The following is a 16,462-nucleotide window of genomic DNA, read 5'->3' on the forward strand; positions in this document are numbered from 1 at the left end:
TGTTATGTTAAACAAACAAAAAAAATATCTCAATTGTACTGAATTAAAATATGGATGGTAATTTTTTTAATGAAGTAGCCAATCTTTCAAAATCATCTATTTCAGCCTCAATTTCATAATGGAGATTTTAATTTCCCACAATTTTGTTCATTCCACCTAGAAATGTCAGATCCTGTACACATCTCGCGTATATATTGATGTGCAGCATGTGAAAAGTGCTGTCCTGAAGTATGAAGACTTCAAATGCTGCAGGTAAGATAAGAAGTCAATTAATCAAACAGGCATCATCAAACATTCAGCATGCTACCCATCAGGAAACCCTAATCCCACAGATAAGATTTTCACCACTTTGCATCATTGGAAGCCTCCTTTCAACTGAACAGGCATTTATACATCTGGTGTTGAGTTGTGTGTTCTATGTTTCTCCACTTCCATTTGTCTGTAAATGTGTTGACCATCATGTGAGTAGCAGTTTAAAGGAATATATAATGCTAGGAATACAAAGTTGTAATTCTAGCACTATATCTCTATTGTGGCACTCTAAGGGTACTCTAAATGCTTTCCTATGGGCGTTTTTAATGCACGCGCGACTCTAGCCGAGCATGCGCATTCGGCTCCACTCGGGAATTGACGTTGGAGGGGAGGAGAGGTCACCGGCGCAGAGGGAAGCCGACGCTGGTTAAAGGTAAGTGGCTGAAGGGATTTTAACCCTTCAGGCCAGCAGGAGGGGGGGCCATAAGGATTATATAGTGTCAGGAAAACAAGTTTGTTTTCCTGACACTATAGTGATCCTTTAAATATTTACTAATTAGCTCGAACATGCAACATGAATGTCCTGGTGACTATAATGTCCCTTTCCAATGTGTATCACTGAGAGCAGAATGCATTTGAAATATTTCATTGTGCCTACACAATGCATATGCATCTCCACCGAGGGGATTATATATAAGGAGGAATTTGATGGCACAGTTGAGACGTTGGGACTAATACACTTTTAGAACATTGCTCTCCAAGTTTTCTTTATCCAGTTCAGTCCTGGCACAGCCAAGGAACATATTTTCTCTGCTTTTCCTCTTCTGCATACTATTTTCAATTGACAAAATATGACAGAGATTATAATAGTTGTCAGGGACCCAAGTTAAAGGCACTCCAGGATGGTGGTAACTAAAGTGGTATGGCTTTCTAAAAAAAAAAAAATATTTTTCAGACTTCACAAACCAGCATTTAATATATATTATATATATATATATATATATATATATATATATATATATATATATATATATAGTTGTTTATTATTATTATTATTTATTTTTTTATAGGGGGATAAAGATTCTATTAAATATCATGGAAAATTATACTACCCCTTTAAAGTAGAACTGTCACTACCACAGAAGAGCACAGTGTATACAGTACTGCTAGAGTTATCACACATACACAAAGCATTTTAAAAAATAAAATCTACTATAATTGAAAAAATTTTTTTAGAACAACCTAGAGTTAACTTTTACTTAGCTGTTAAAATTGAGGAAGTCAAAGTTCCTCTTTAACATCGGTCTGGCAGCAGGCAATAATTATCACAGATGGTAGCAGCAAGCATAAATCGGATTGCATATATAAGAGGAAGGTTTGCTTAGTACTGAAAATAAGTCCTGATTCTCTACTTAGGTAGCAAACCTCCTCCTCTCCAATCACACTGGATATTTTCTGTTCTGGATATTGTCTATACTCCTTTGAAGACAGTAAACAGAGCTTCTACACACATAATATTTTTTCTCTCTCTAATCTAGTCAGCTTTTTACAAACTCAATGTGGCAATGTCACTTTCAGGAATCTTTGCATACTTTGCTATGACCCCTGATGTGCAGTGGCCTGGGGAATGCGGCCAGTGCAAGTATTTTTGTCTACACAAGCAAAGGTGCATTTTGACGCCCCCTCCCCCCATACTCTTTTCTTGCTGTTTCTTGACAAAATGTTCTAGAGGTGCAACAGAAAGCACTATTGTAATTTAGATTTTAAAAAAAGATAGCAAACTATATAGATTTTCACAAGCAAACAAAATACTTTATTTAATCTAATTCAATATAGAATAGCTTATGTTATTTAAAAAGCGCATTTAAACCTTTATATTTCTATTGGTATAGGTACTTGAGTACTTAGATGTAGAGCCCCTACCCCCCAGCCCTTTAAGAGATAAAGCCATTTAACTCTTATCCCATGTTATGTTGATTTTGCCATAGCTTCCGTCCCTCCCCTAGCTGAGATTATGGTTAATGATGGTTTCAGCAACTCCAATACCTCTCCAATGAGAAGCACTGGCGGTCATACTGCGCATGCATGGCAATCACCATGCTGTGCCAGTCAACATCTCCTCATAAAGAGGCATAATAACAATCCATCTCTAAGGGAAAGCTTCATGCAAAGCGTAAAGACTGGTCCTACAAAGATTACAGTAGCTAACAGCACTCAGCCGATGCTCTCAGTCAATGAAAGCAGCTCTTCATTTTAACAGTGAAATGAAAAGCTGGGTGTAATGAACATAAACATTAAACACCCTGCCCATCTCTGAGTAGATGGTACACAAAGGATTAGGGGAATAAGGGATTGAGGTGGCAAACTGACACTGGGTGCGGACTGAGTGACACAGGACTAGCGGGACAGGTGATTAGGGGGATAGAGTAGCACAGCAAGGCTAGAGAGACATGGGCTTGAGCAGACAGAGTAAACCAGGGCTAGGGGGACAGGGGATTAGGGGACCAAGTCAAACAGGGCTTGTGGAACACAGTGACAAAGCGGCAGGGGGACAGAGGGACTTAAGGCTAAGGAGATAGGGGTTTTGGGGGACAAAGTGACAGAGTCTAGGTCACAGGGATAGGCAACCTTTGGCACTCCAGATGTTGTGGACTACATTCCCCCATAATGCTCTTACACCCATAATGCTGGCAAAGCATCATGTGAGGTGTACTCCAAAACATCTGGAGTGCCGAAGGTTGCCTATGCCTGGTAGGATGACACGGGGTTGGAGCCTCTATCCCCCTGTCACTCTGCCTCCATAATACCCTAACAGTTACATGGTTAAAGGGACTGTAGAGAGTATATTCAAATATTTTAACTCTTCCCCCTAAACTGCTAGTGCTGCTAGGACCATATGAAATATAAAATAAACAATAATAGTGCTTATTGAATAAAAGCCAGAGGTGAAATAATAAAATATCAAGTGGTTACTCACATTTTATTGAGCAGGCAGACTGCTCAATGGATAAAGCTTGACTGGTATAATCACCACCAAGGATTCTTTGGAGTAAAATTCTCACTGGAACAATAAATAAATAAAAGACGCAAAAAAGAGGCAAAAATAAATAAAAGAGTAAAATAATGTGAATAATGTGAATTGGCCAAAACTATCTCATTCCCTGCTCTCACTTTTGCTTCATACTGTGCGAACCAAAATCTGTTCAGGTTTTATTTACAGCATGCACATTCTGGAAGAAAGTTGTGCACAGTCCTGTTCACAGTTTTGCTATCATAAGGCTACTCTCAACAGTTCCACTCATCAGATCAACACCTTGATCAGTACTGTCTGTCTGTCACTTTAGATAGGATCTTTAGGCAACAACCCACTTAGACTGCACTGTAGTTTCATGATATAACACAAACTAGTCTTTTTGCCTTATATATGTATCTAAATTTAGAAAAAAACAAAAAACTATAATATGCTTCAACTGTCTACGCTTCTAAGCGTCTTCTTGTTAAGATGCCCTCTAACAAAAAAAGAAAGTACACCCTCTTTGAATGCTATGATTTTACATCTCAGGACATATTAACAATCATCAGTTCCTTAGCAGGTCTTTAAAGGACACTATAGGCACCCCGGACACTCCAGCTCACTGTGAAGTGGTCTGGGTGCAGTGCCTCTGTCAGTTTAACCCTGCAATTGTAACTATTGCAGGTATTGATAAACTGCAATAATTACCTTGCAGGGTTAACGCCACCTCTAGTGGCGATTCCGTGTGGTTAGGCGACTTTTGGTCTCCTAACTGACATTGGACGTCCTCACGCTCTGCATGAGGACATCCGGCGTCAGCTAAAACTCCATAGGAAAGCATTGAATCTGAAGCTGGCTGACATCTGAGGACATTGGCACTGGAATCAGGTTAGCGTCAAAGGGTTTTATAACACTTTTACTGCTGTGGGGAGGGAGGGGTACTATATTGCTTGGAATACAATCTTGCCTTTATAGCACTATAGTTTCCCTTTAAAAAATAGGTAAATACAACCTCAGATGCACAACAATACTTGACATAATACACAGCTTTGGGAGATTTTATTTTAACAATACTACTACTAATAATAATTTATAAAACTAAAATACAATTAAGAACAAGAACAACGTGTCTTATTCACACAGACTGATCTCTAAACACATTTATTGTAGTTTTAAAACACATTACTGTAGGTATCATTGCTGTGGAGCTCTGTTATGCACGTAGACAAATTAACAATATGGAACAGGGACATTTGGAGAGTAAAGAGGGATAGAGGGATCAGGGCCCAAAAAAGGGACTGTCCCTCCTAAATAGGAACAGTTGGGGGGTATGATTAGGGATGCACACATTATATTGAGTTCTATGTAAACTATAAAAGGCTGCAAAGGAACTGAAAGCTAAATGCAAACATTTAAACAAGAGATAAAATAATCTAGTACAGATTGGTCCAGACCTCCCTCTTCATGACTTAAAATGTCCTAAATAGGTATTAATCTGTGATCAGAGTTTCTAAAATCTACAACAGTATGTTGTTCTGGTAGGAAGGATGCTTTCTGAAATTTTTTAGCAAAGCAGAGGTTAACCACTATACTCTTGCTTCCAAGCCTGGTTGTAATTAGGTTCACATAACATTAGACTTTGGAAGTCCAGTACAATATGAATCACAGAGAATGAGCTAAAAACTGCATGAGAAAATATGCAAGATACTCTCCTCCCCCATCCCAAAAGAGTGAAACTATTCCCATCTTTTTTCACTCCTCCTCCTCCCTTTTCCTCTCTCTGCCCCCTCCTACCTTTGGCCTCTGCTTTACAAAGTGGTTTGTCTTAAAATCGTGCAGCATAGCTTGCATTCCCTGGCTAAGATTGAACATTTATTTGTACAAATAAACCTCTTGCTCTTCCTCCTCCCCATTTTATCTGAGGGGGATGAATAAATTCACCTCCCCCACAAGCAATTTCAGAAAAATCTGGAAGATTTTGTAATATGAGATTTTAAAGCAAAGGAAGACAAAGTAACCAGTGCTCGAGAGAGTTTAAGTACACAATCGTTACATATTTTTAATGACTTAAGAAGCCATTAACCCCTTAAGGACACATGACATGTGTGACATGTCATGATCCCTTATTATTCCAGAAGTTTGGTCCTTAAGGGGTTAAGAGTATAGATTAATTGTCTAGAGAAGTTGGAGAAGTTGTCTATCTGCTATGTACAAATAATGTGCCTCAGACTGAGCTACGGCTCTGAGTGTGCATTGTGGTGTGAGTACGTTCTCGTTATATACACGATCCCTCTCCTTTATATCGCTACCCTTGTCTTCAGGTATGCTGCTGCATTGAATGTACAGGATATGGGAGGTTCCAAAGATTTTGTGCCAAAGCCTGACAGACATTAATCCAGGCCACAAAATTCCAATGAAGCTATATCACTTTGTGCGCTGGAACCACTCCATAGTAGAACAGTCATCTTCGTCATGTGGTCCTAGGCAGATTAAAGAGCCACATTCTCTCGGGAGGCAGGATATAGAATTGCACTAATAAGAGTTTTTCCACCAGAATCCATTTTCCTCACCGGTGGAGCCTTTGGACTTTTAGAACATCTTGGCTTACATTATCTACTAAAAATACATAGTCTCTATGAGAGACGTCAACTGAGGAACATAGTATACAATAGAATACTATCAGGATAGTAATTAGGCATCAATCCTGAGAAAGTTTAAAATAATCACAGGCAAACTGACTCTTAATACAAGCAACCAAAAGACAAGTCACGTTCAGGACCTAGAGAAATCAGGAGTAGGCAAGCAAGTTGGGTCACCACAGAACAGAAAACTGCAAGATACACTTATGACAGGATTCCAGGAAATGGTACATGTAAGGCGACATGCGTGTGAGTTACACAGCACTGACACTCATTTAATTGTTGAATAAGCAAAAGGTTTTATTTCTGAGTGTTCAAGAAAAATACTTAAGTATTCACCTTGCAGTGTGTTTATTTTCAAACATGGGCATCTTTTAACAGGAAAACGCACAAGGACAGTCCCAAGACAAGAACTACCATGAAAATGATTGACTATCTTCAGAAGCAGGAATTAAAAACCTCTTCTCAACAACAAAGATACATTAAAAGCTAATTTTTTGCTTTAAAACTCAATAAATATCAAAAAAACATATCCATATATCAAGATTTCTCAAAATATACAAGTGTGTTAGCCAAATGGCCAATACCCTCTGAAAAGCCTTTTCCAATGAACCCGTCAGAGGCCGGAATAGTGGAAGTATAGGATCACATATTTATTGCAATAGAGGAGAATCAGTCAAATTGTTTTTAAGAGCATACACATTAAGATCTTGAATAGTGATATTGTAAGAGAATAAAATTTAAAAAAGCAGAAAGGAATTTTATTTTGGCAGGCTTAGCATACACCGTTCTTTGTCTATTCTCATAACAGTAAGCACAAACCAAGAAAGTTATGTTGGGGAAAAGTTGTGATTGAAAACCCCTTCCACCTGAAGTCAGTGGATAGTCAATACAATGTTAAACCAAGATCTGTACACCAATCACACCTTGTGGTTTCTGTGGGAAAAGCAAGTCTTCAGTGGTGTGCAAATCTTGGTTTAGCATTGTATTGACCATATCCTAACAGGAAAGTAGACTCTTCTAATTGGAAGAAGGAAAACTCCTCACACACCTGTTGGCTTTGAAAACCTGTTTTGTTACAAAGTAATTCTGTTGCTAAGCAATTATACTGCTGAGTGTGGCGGTCTGTCAAAGTATCACCGCCACGGATGCCCTCTTCCAATAGTAACACACCAATAATCCAGGAGGTATAATATCGCCGGTATCACATTGATATAGATTCTTTTAAGCAAACAAATAAGTTATCTGTTCCTGTCCAAATCAGAGATGATTAAATTGCGTATACGCAGAAGTAAATTCACACTGACACACGGAGTTCAGGTTAAAAGAACTTCGAGAAAACTTAATGGCATCTGGTTAAAAAGCGGGCTCGCAGACCCTTATAAGAGCAATATTACATCATCATAGAATATCAAGATAACAACAAATAAACATCATTAATTGGGTTAGGTGTTAAGTGGCTATGTCAATACCCACCCATCAATATTATTAATTGGCTTAAGTGTTAAGTGGCCGGCTACATGACCTCCCACCGAGAGGTGGCGTCATCTTGGACACGGGAGTGGACACGATGGCCCAGGTGCCATCTTGCTAGCACGAGGCTTTACTCGATGGGAGGGGGGCTTTAGGCGCCATTTTGAGTAGTTAGTGATGTTAGATTCGAGGTCAGGATCAAGGCTTTTTAGTGAATGGACATTTCATTAGTACAGTTCTCATGATCTAACTATGGCATACATTGTTACATATTACAGGAACTTGACAATTCCGGTGTTACTCATATCCTTCTAGAAAATACATTCTCTTTCTAATATTCTAAATGCTGTTAGGAAAATCTGTCATATAATGAAGTTAATGGAGTTAATGGGGAAATTTAATAAAGGTTTTAATAATTCTACAACAACATAATCCTCCAAAACATGAGCCAAGGCTCAATGCTGGGAGAAGACTTGTTTAATGGTAGTACAGGCATCAAATTTATACAATCAGTAAACTCCTCCTGTGTGCCTGTGAGATAATTGAGTCAGGAACTGTACTAAACTCAATTATCGCTAGGCACAGAAAAACAAAAATTTTACAACACACCAAAAGTACCCCCAAAATACATAGGAACCCCACAAAGTCACATCCCTGGATAGCCTGGATCTGGTTGAGCAATATATCCAAAAATCACCCATATACGTTAGGTAGTTTTGGGTCGCCATCGCAGGGAAGGTCTGACCGATCTGCCACGAGGTAGAAGCCTAAAATTGTTCCATGGAAATGCTGGCAAGAGTCGGTCTTGGTTTGTGGGGTTTTGTACGAAAACCACATAAGGTATAGGAAAGCTGGTTCATGTAGAATGCTCCCTGTGTTCGGTAGTTTGTAACTCCCGAACACTGTTCGTCTAGGTGAACTGGAACGGGCCGTAGATCCAAGGTGACCGGTGTTCGCGGGAGTGCCTGGCTGAAATGAGTTCCAGGCACTCCTCGACCAAGTCCCGCTGCCTGCGTTCGGGAGACAAGATGACCGCCATCCATTGTCCCACCCACGTGCGTTCGATTGTATGAAATGGCGGCCACCCAGTGGAGAATTCTATTAATTATTTCCTTTGCGGTTTTTGTACAAAGGGGGTGCAGCGTGTGTGATTGTGAGGGATACAGTGTGTGTGTGATTGTGAGGGGTGCAGTGTGTGTGGGGTACATTGTGTGTGATTGTGAGGGGTGGGTTGTAGTGTGAGAGAAGCTTTGCAGGCTAGGATAGGGGTCTGAGAGGCGAGCAGCCTTTTAATTTCATTATACTTATTTTAATAACAGGCTGGAGATCGCGAGACACCTCAGTCTGCAGCTCACTCCTGGCTGAGCTGCAGACTGAGGCTGGATCTTCATCAGGGCAGACTGACAGGAGGGGCCTTGCACCCGGCGGCATTGTGGGCAAGCCTCCGGGCCCCCTCCTGTGTCGGACCCGACATGTTAGTCTGCCCTAAGCATAGGCAATGCAGCACTGAGGTGTGATTAGGGTTTGCCCAGGCACACCCAGCACACCCTGTGCGCACGCTGATGCAGGAAATAGCAATCAAATAAGGTGGGAGTGAAGTAGGTCTGGAGGAGAGAGTAAAGTGCTGCCCTTTAGGAGAGAACAAGAGACGGGTATGTGAGGTAGAGGTTACTCTGGGAGGCCATAAGCTTTCCTAGGAGATGGATTTTAAAGCACTTCTTAAATGAGTGAAGACTGGGGGAGAGTCTGATGGCGGTAGGCAGGCTATTCCATAGGAAGTCCTGCAAGCGTGAGTTGGCCATACGGGTGCGAGCAGTGGACAGAAGAAGGTCACGGGAATGAAAACAGGTAGCCAACGCCCATGATTCATTTAATGAAACAGCCAGCGGTTTTTATTTTATTTTTATTTTTTTTAAACCCCTTAGTGACCAGACCGTTTTTCTTACCATTAAGGACCAGGGCTCTTTTTACATTTCTGCTGTGTATTTAGCTGTAATTTTCCTCATATTCATTTACTGTACCCACACATATTATATGCTGTTTTTCTCGCCATTAAATAGTCTTTCTAAAGATACCATTATTTTCATCATATCCTATCATTTACTATAAAAAAATTATAAAATATGATGAAATTTAAAAAAAAAAAAAACACTTTTTCCATCTTTAACCCCCAAAATCTGTTACACATCTACACCTGCAAAAAAAACCCATGCTAAATAGTTTTTAAATTTTGTCCTGAGTTTTTAAATGCCCAATGTTAACATGTTTTTAGCTTTTTTTTTGGAAAATTATAGGGAAGTAGCTCTTTGCTATTTCCAAACAATTTTTTTTCTTCTTTTCTTCTTTTTTTCATCTGTCAGGAATCCCTGAATAACCCTTCACATGTATATATATATATATATATACATGACCCTTCACATGTATACATATATACATATATATATATTTTAAAAGAAGACATCCTAAGGTATTAAACTTAGGGTATTTTGACTCTTTTCATGCAACCATTTTACCATCACTCTATGCCAAATTTTAAAAAGATTAAAAAATATTTTTTTTTGACACACATAGCAATTTAAGAATACATGTACAGAGAACTTTAAGGATTACTGCCAAACAACACCCCGATATGTGTTCAGCAACATCTCCTGAGTACAGTGATACCACCCATGTATAAGTGTATCGGATTCTCTGGGGGCTCACAGACCTTATTTGGAGGGTGCGCTTTCCAGTTTTTCACAGCTGGTCATCATGCACCCATGTCCTATTTGGGACATTTTTTAAGCCGGACAATGTAATTTACCCCCATCAAACCAAATAACTTTGAAAAGTAGACACCCTAGGGTATTTCAAATGAGGTATTTTAACACTTTCCTAGCACTAAGTCTACCACCAGTCTTTATCAAACTGATGGCTTCCGATGCTCTGCCTCACTACAAAAAAAACAGCAATACTTGCTGACTATTTGTCATAACTCAGTTTTGTCTACGAACTACAGTACAAACACTGATCATGTTTAGGAGAGACATTGCAGAATAGACAGCAGAGAGGTATGTATAGCAGTGCCACAAGCACTTGGATTGACTTGCAAGCTCTCCCACGCTTTTACATCTAGTAATACCTGGGAACGTCTGCATTCACCAGTCCCTTTCCTTCTGTAATGGAAACTCTGAAGGTGGAGTTATATTCTGCAGGTTTTCACTGCAAAATGTACAAGTCTATGCAAAAGGTAGATAACATATATGCAGGGAGAGTTTTAATATCCTTTTATGCAATTGACCATGTATTTGGAGTGTCTCTTAAAGGGACACTATGGTTACCATAACAACTACAGCTTAAAGGGACTCTCTAGTCCCAGGAAAAAAAAAACGTTTTCCTGGCACTGCAGGTCCCCTCTCCCTCCCACCTCCCATCCCAAGTTGCTGAAGGGGTTAAAACCCCTTCAGTGACTTACCTGTATCCAGCGCCGATGTTCCTCGGCGCTGGGTCAGGCTCCGCCTACGCTCCTCCCCCACCGACGTCAGCCGGCGGGGGAGACCTATTGTGCATGTGTGGCCGGCAGAGGGGGAGACCTAATGCGTATGCACGCGCATTAGACCTCCCCATAGGAAAGCATTGAATAATGCTTTCAATGCTTTCCTATGGGGATTTCGGCAACGCTGGAGGTCCTCACATAGCGTGAGGACGTCCTGCGTCGTATAACACACTTTTCGTATTCTATGAACACGGAAGTGTCCTCTAGTGGCTGTCTAGTAGAGACGCTGAAAGGTCCTGATTGGCCAAAATGGCATTTGGCCCCGCCCCATGCCGATTTTAGCCAATCCAATGCTTTCCCGATGGGAAAGCATTGGATTAGGTAAAAATCGGCCATTCCGATGATGTCACAAAGGAGGCAGAGCCAGTGCCGGCAGACCCATGCGGCACTGGAAATAAGGTGGGTATTAAACTTTTATAGAGGGGGGTCTAAGGGTGGCAAGCCACCTAAATGGTGGGTTTAGCACTATAGGGTCAGGAATATATGTTTGTGTTCCTGACCCTATAGTGATCCTTTAAAGGCTAAATAAAGCAGTTTTAGTGTATAGATCATTCCCCTGCAATTTCACTGCTCAATTCACTGTCATTTAGGAGTTAAATCACTTTGTTTCTGTTTATGCAGCCCTAGCCACACCTCCCCTGGCTATGATTGACAGAGCCTGCATGAAAAAAAAAACTGGTTTCACTTTCAGACAGATGTAATTTACCTTAAATAATTGTATCTCAATCTCTAAATTGAACTTTAATCACATACAGGAGGCTCTTGCAAAGTCTAGCAAGCTATTAACATAGCAGGGGATAAGAAAATCTTAATTAAACAGAACTTGCAATAAAGAAAGCCTAAATAGGGCTCTCTTTACAGGAAGTGTTTATGGAAGGCTGTGCAAGTCACATGCAGGGAGGTGTGACTAGGGTTCATAAACAAAGGGATTTAACTCCTAAATGGCAGAAGATTGAGCAGTGAGGCTGCAGGAGCATGTTCTATACACCAAAACTGCTTCATTAAGCTAAAGTTGTTCAGGTGACTATAGTGTGCCTTTTAGTGTGCAGGCGGCATTATGTACATTTTTATGAGACCAGGCCAGGATGCCACATAAGCAACCAGTTGCCACCTTAAAGCAATGCTGTCACTTAATAATAAATAATAAAGATAGCTCATTATGCCATTTCCAACAGCCATTGCTTCCAATACCTGATGGGAACAGGCAGAATATTCTATGATGCAGAGTTAATAGAATCTCATTGTGCATGTGTAAAAAAAATAAATATACAGAGGATTCCTAAACCTATAAAGATCTTCCACTGGCTCCATATTTTTTACTATCAATCAGTTATGCATTAAAGGAACACTCCAAGCACCATATTTACTATAGCTCGATGAAAGCTTAGCTCTTTGGATGAGAATGCTAGTCCTGCATTCCACGACTTAGCTCAGCATAACTAATGGAAACTTGTGAGCAAGGGTTTCTGGCTCTGGTTGAGCTGTAGAGGCAGACCCCAGGTAAGAAATCAAACCATGCTAAAATGGTTTAGCTACAGGACTTACAATGGGGTGGTGGTGGAGGTGCTTGGAATGGAATGTTCCATTACGTTGGTAAATAAGGTAGATAAGCTTTTTTTTTTTTTTTTTAAACCATGCCTTTTAGCAGTATGAAAAACGAATTCAGGATGATTTGTTTGCAAGACACATTCTTTCACATTAGGTGCCAGTGGTGTACCTTTAAGTGTTGTATTGGAATGAAGTAAGTTCACAGAAGTTGCTTTAAGCACATTACCTATTATCTTTGACATAAATCTGAAGTAAATGTGTTTTTGCATTGTTAGCCAGACAAACCAGCTCATTCACCTCCAACATTTTTACCCCACCCATCTTAACAGCTCCAGGGTGTGGTAGTAGAGATGAGCATTGAAGTGTAAATGTTTCAGTTGGCAGATATACTTGATGGAGCAATGTAAAGACCAGTCTATAGGTGCAAAAAAAACACAAAACATTATTTACTAAATGTTTAAAGCAGATCAAACAAATTGCACCATGTAATTTCTTCACTTTGTGGGCATTCTTTTTCTTGTTTGTGTCAGCTGTATGTAAGAATGCCAGACCTACCATGTGTTCCTGAACACATTTCACTTATCGAAGAGGTTTCCAAATGAAAAATGCTCCTCTGCAGTATGCTTCATTTATATACTGCATGCTTCTCTTTGATTAATAAACGGACGTCTTGCTTGCAGCGTTTGAATACTGCTTACTGCAGGGCACCACTTTTTACAAGCTGATGATCAGTATATAAAAGACGTCCATGTCAGTATCTGGCAACCTTTTGGGGTTTATTTGCTATTCAATGAATTGTAATCTGTATTTTATAATTTATGCCAAAATAGTTAATTAGGAAAAGTTCTGCAATTGTCACATGGTGGTTGGGCCATTGTCACTGGCACTGACCTAAAGAGTTCCATCCAATCAGAATTAGTGTGCCTGATAATGTTTTAGCGCTATGCTTTCTGTGGACAATTGCCTGTTTAACTCAAAAGCAGGACACCAGAGTTGAAAGGCCCGAATAAGCGTCAGTTTTGCAATGTCTGTAAATGGATGAGTGTCTGTCCATCCTTCTGTCTACCTTTCCTTTCATCTGTAGACATTTCAAGTCTATACAATACCTTGCATATGTATTCACCTTCTTTTATGTTTTCACACTGTGTGTAACAACATGGACTTAAAGAGAGACACTAGGCACCATAACCACTGCAGCACATACCGGTAATAGGTGGTTTCTTGTCTGAGCTTATCTAACAACACAGAAGGCACAATCTTTTTTTTCCTGTTGGTGTATTTTTATGTGACACAAAAACCAAACATTTGTCAGTTGCATAAGAATTCATCTCTTTGCCATGAATTTTCTAAACAAGCTCTAACCAATTGCCTTCAATAGTTAGGTTCAACAGAGCCCACCTGTGTGCAATTAAAATGTCACAGGCTCTCTAAATATACTGGTTTGAAAGAGATCAAACTTGAACATACAGCATCATGAACACTTCAAACAGTCTGCAACCAAGGTTGGGTTATAAAAATAATTCCTAAAATGTATCCCTAAAGCACTGTTAAATATATTATTGGGCGGGGCGTGTCCTGACCGCAGAGTAAGATGGCCGCTTGAGCTCTGAGCTCCGCAACACGAGCCAGGCAATCCGATCCAATCCGGCACACAGCTGGGTCTGATAGCCGCACAATCCATCATGCCGCACTCCAAGACAAGGAGACATACTGACAAGGGCGACAAGATTAGCTTTTTCGCCCAAATAAAGCTGCCGGCTTCGCAGCAAACTGAGCTTGGCTTCCAAGATGGCGCCGGATGCTCCGGCGGGAGCAGCCCCCGCTCAGAATTCGACGCACAGGCCGAAATGGGGCTCACAGCTTCACTATTACAAGCTGCCCTGGACAAACAATCCAGTAAGTTAATCGCCACCTGGCAAGAAAGTGTGGCAGAAATCAAGCGAGACCTGCAAGACCTGGGGTCACGAACGGGGCATATGGAGACTAAGGTGGACAACATTGTGGATGCCCACAACCAAGCCGTCGACAGGATTCAAGCACTCGAATCCCAACTTGCCAATATGAGGTAAAGCTCATGGACCTAGAAGATAGGTCACGCCAAAGCAATTTGAGGCTCCGCAACATCCCGGAAGAGGTGTTGGAGGCTGACTTACCTGCCTTCGTACATGGCTTCTTCAAGGCCCTATTGCCGGACATCCCGGCCGATATGCTGCTGCTGGACGGCCTTCATCGAGTCCCGAAGCCCAAACACATTGCTGCCTCCTTACCAAGAGACACTCTACTCAAAGCTCACTACTTCCATGTGAAGGAGCTGATCCTCCGCAGCAGCCGTACAGCAAAAGGCCTACCGCCAGAATTTTCTAAAGTGCGAGTTTTTGCAGACATCTCGGCAGCCACTTTGCGCCACAGAAAAGCGTTCCAGAAAGTCACGAGGTCCTCAGGGAGCATCACATACCTTACCGCTGGGGATTTCCCATCCGCCTGCTCATCACACACAACGGCGCCACCACTGTGATCCTGTCGGTAGAAGAAGGCCTACAACTGCTACAAAGATGGAATCTGAGCCCAGCAGAACACACGGCAGATACACCGTCACCCAAACGCCTTGAAAGGGACTGGTCCCAAGCTTGAGTTCAGCCCGCAAGTATTTAAAACCGCTACAAATATGCACATTGAGGGAGGTTCACACCCCACATAGTGCATTCAGTTTTCTGCCATAGGCCTATTATGTAGTTATATTCTGTTACTTACTGTGTGCCACACATTAGCAAGGCAATGCGGCAGTTATTATGGTTCCCTTAGCTTCTACTGCTGTTGCTGTAACACTGTATACAATACAACACCCACCTATAACGTTGCCGCATTGCCAACCTTATGCCGGCTCAGGCCTTCTACCTAACAACATCTTTGCCTCCACCCCCCCCCACCCCCCCACACGTACAGCTTGCCTGTACCTTGTACCCACCAAGGTCTGAAATGTATATACTTTTGTTAATTTTGCTCCCCTGATTTTTATTTCCCCTCCCCACCTCATGCTCTGTAATTCCACACTATGCTCAGTTAAAGTCCATACAGATGGCTCACCCCGGAGCCCCCATGGCTCCAGCCGCCGGTAACCTGACTCACCCAAAGCCTTATAATCTTAAGCACCTTGCCCTAGTCTTTATATTGGTGCATAGGGGCGATCACACATGGATCCAACATACTGTGCCACCCGGGCAGAATAAGCTACAACCCCATAGACCACCCTGAAGATATACTCCCAGAATGTGCGCGGGCTTAACATGCCCCACAAACGGCATATGCTTATGAACGAAGCCAAGAAGCATACCGCAGACATCTTATGTCTCCAGGAGACACATTTCCCTAGTGCCTGTATACCCACATTCGTGGGTAAAATACTTCCCCAACCAATATCACGCTACATATGCCACTAAATCAAGGGGAGTATCCATATACATTCCTAAGTCAGTGGCCTTTGAACTACTACAGGAAATACCTGATACACAGGGCAGATACCTCATTTTAATATGTATGTTGAATAATGTGTTGTATACTTTGGTTAATGTGTACGCTCCGAATGAGCACCAACGCAACTTTTTGCATAAAGTATTGACTAAGGTGACCACGATACAGAAAGGGCTGACTATAATATGTGGGGACATCAACCACGTCCTTGACCCCAGACTAGACTCATCCACACAGACCCACTCCACACGACAGAGGTCGCTAACACCCCACTGCAAGGCCCTGACGAAATTTTTATGACAGCTGGCGCACGCTACACACCTCGGACAGAAGCTACTCATACTATTCCAAAGCCCACAAATCCTACTCCAGGATCGATGTGATACTGGTTCAGAGCTCCTCCCTCAATCTAGTCCAGAGGTGTGACATGGGAGACATAGTTTGGTCTGACCACTGCCCGGTCACCATGTCCCTACATGACAACTTCTGCTTCCGTGGCTGCAATTCATGGAAACTTAACACAAGGTTACTATC

The 16,462-nt window shown here is 41.4% G+C and overlaps 1 long non-coding RNA gene across 2 annotated transcripts in view; it reads left to right on the forward strand.

Annotated features, from left to right (window-relative positions):
* LOC134611575 (uncharacterized) overlaps positions 1–16,462 on the forward strand; it is a 115,429-nt gene that overhangs the window by 4,737 nt on the left and 94,230 nt on the right. For both annotated transcript variants that reach the window (XR_010090901.1, XR_010090900.1), the window contains exon 2: positions 161–252. This is a non-coding gene — a long non-coding RNA (uncharacterized LOC134611575). The remainder of the gene's footprint in view (positions 1–160; positions 253–16,462) is intronic.

Source organism: Pelobates fuscus, chromosome 5 (genome assembly GCF_036172605.1).
Source record: "Pelobates fuscus isolate aPelFus1 chromosome 5, aPelFus1.pri, whole genome shotgun sequence".
Lineage (NCBI taxonomy): Eukaryota > Metazoa > Chordata > Amphibia > Anura > Pelobatidae > Pelobates > Pelobates fuscus.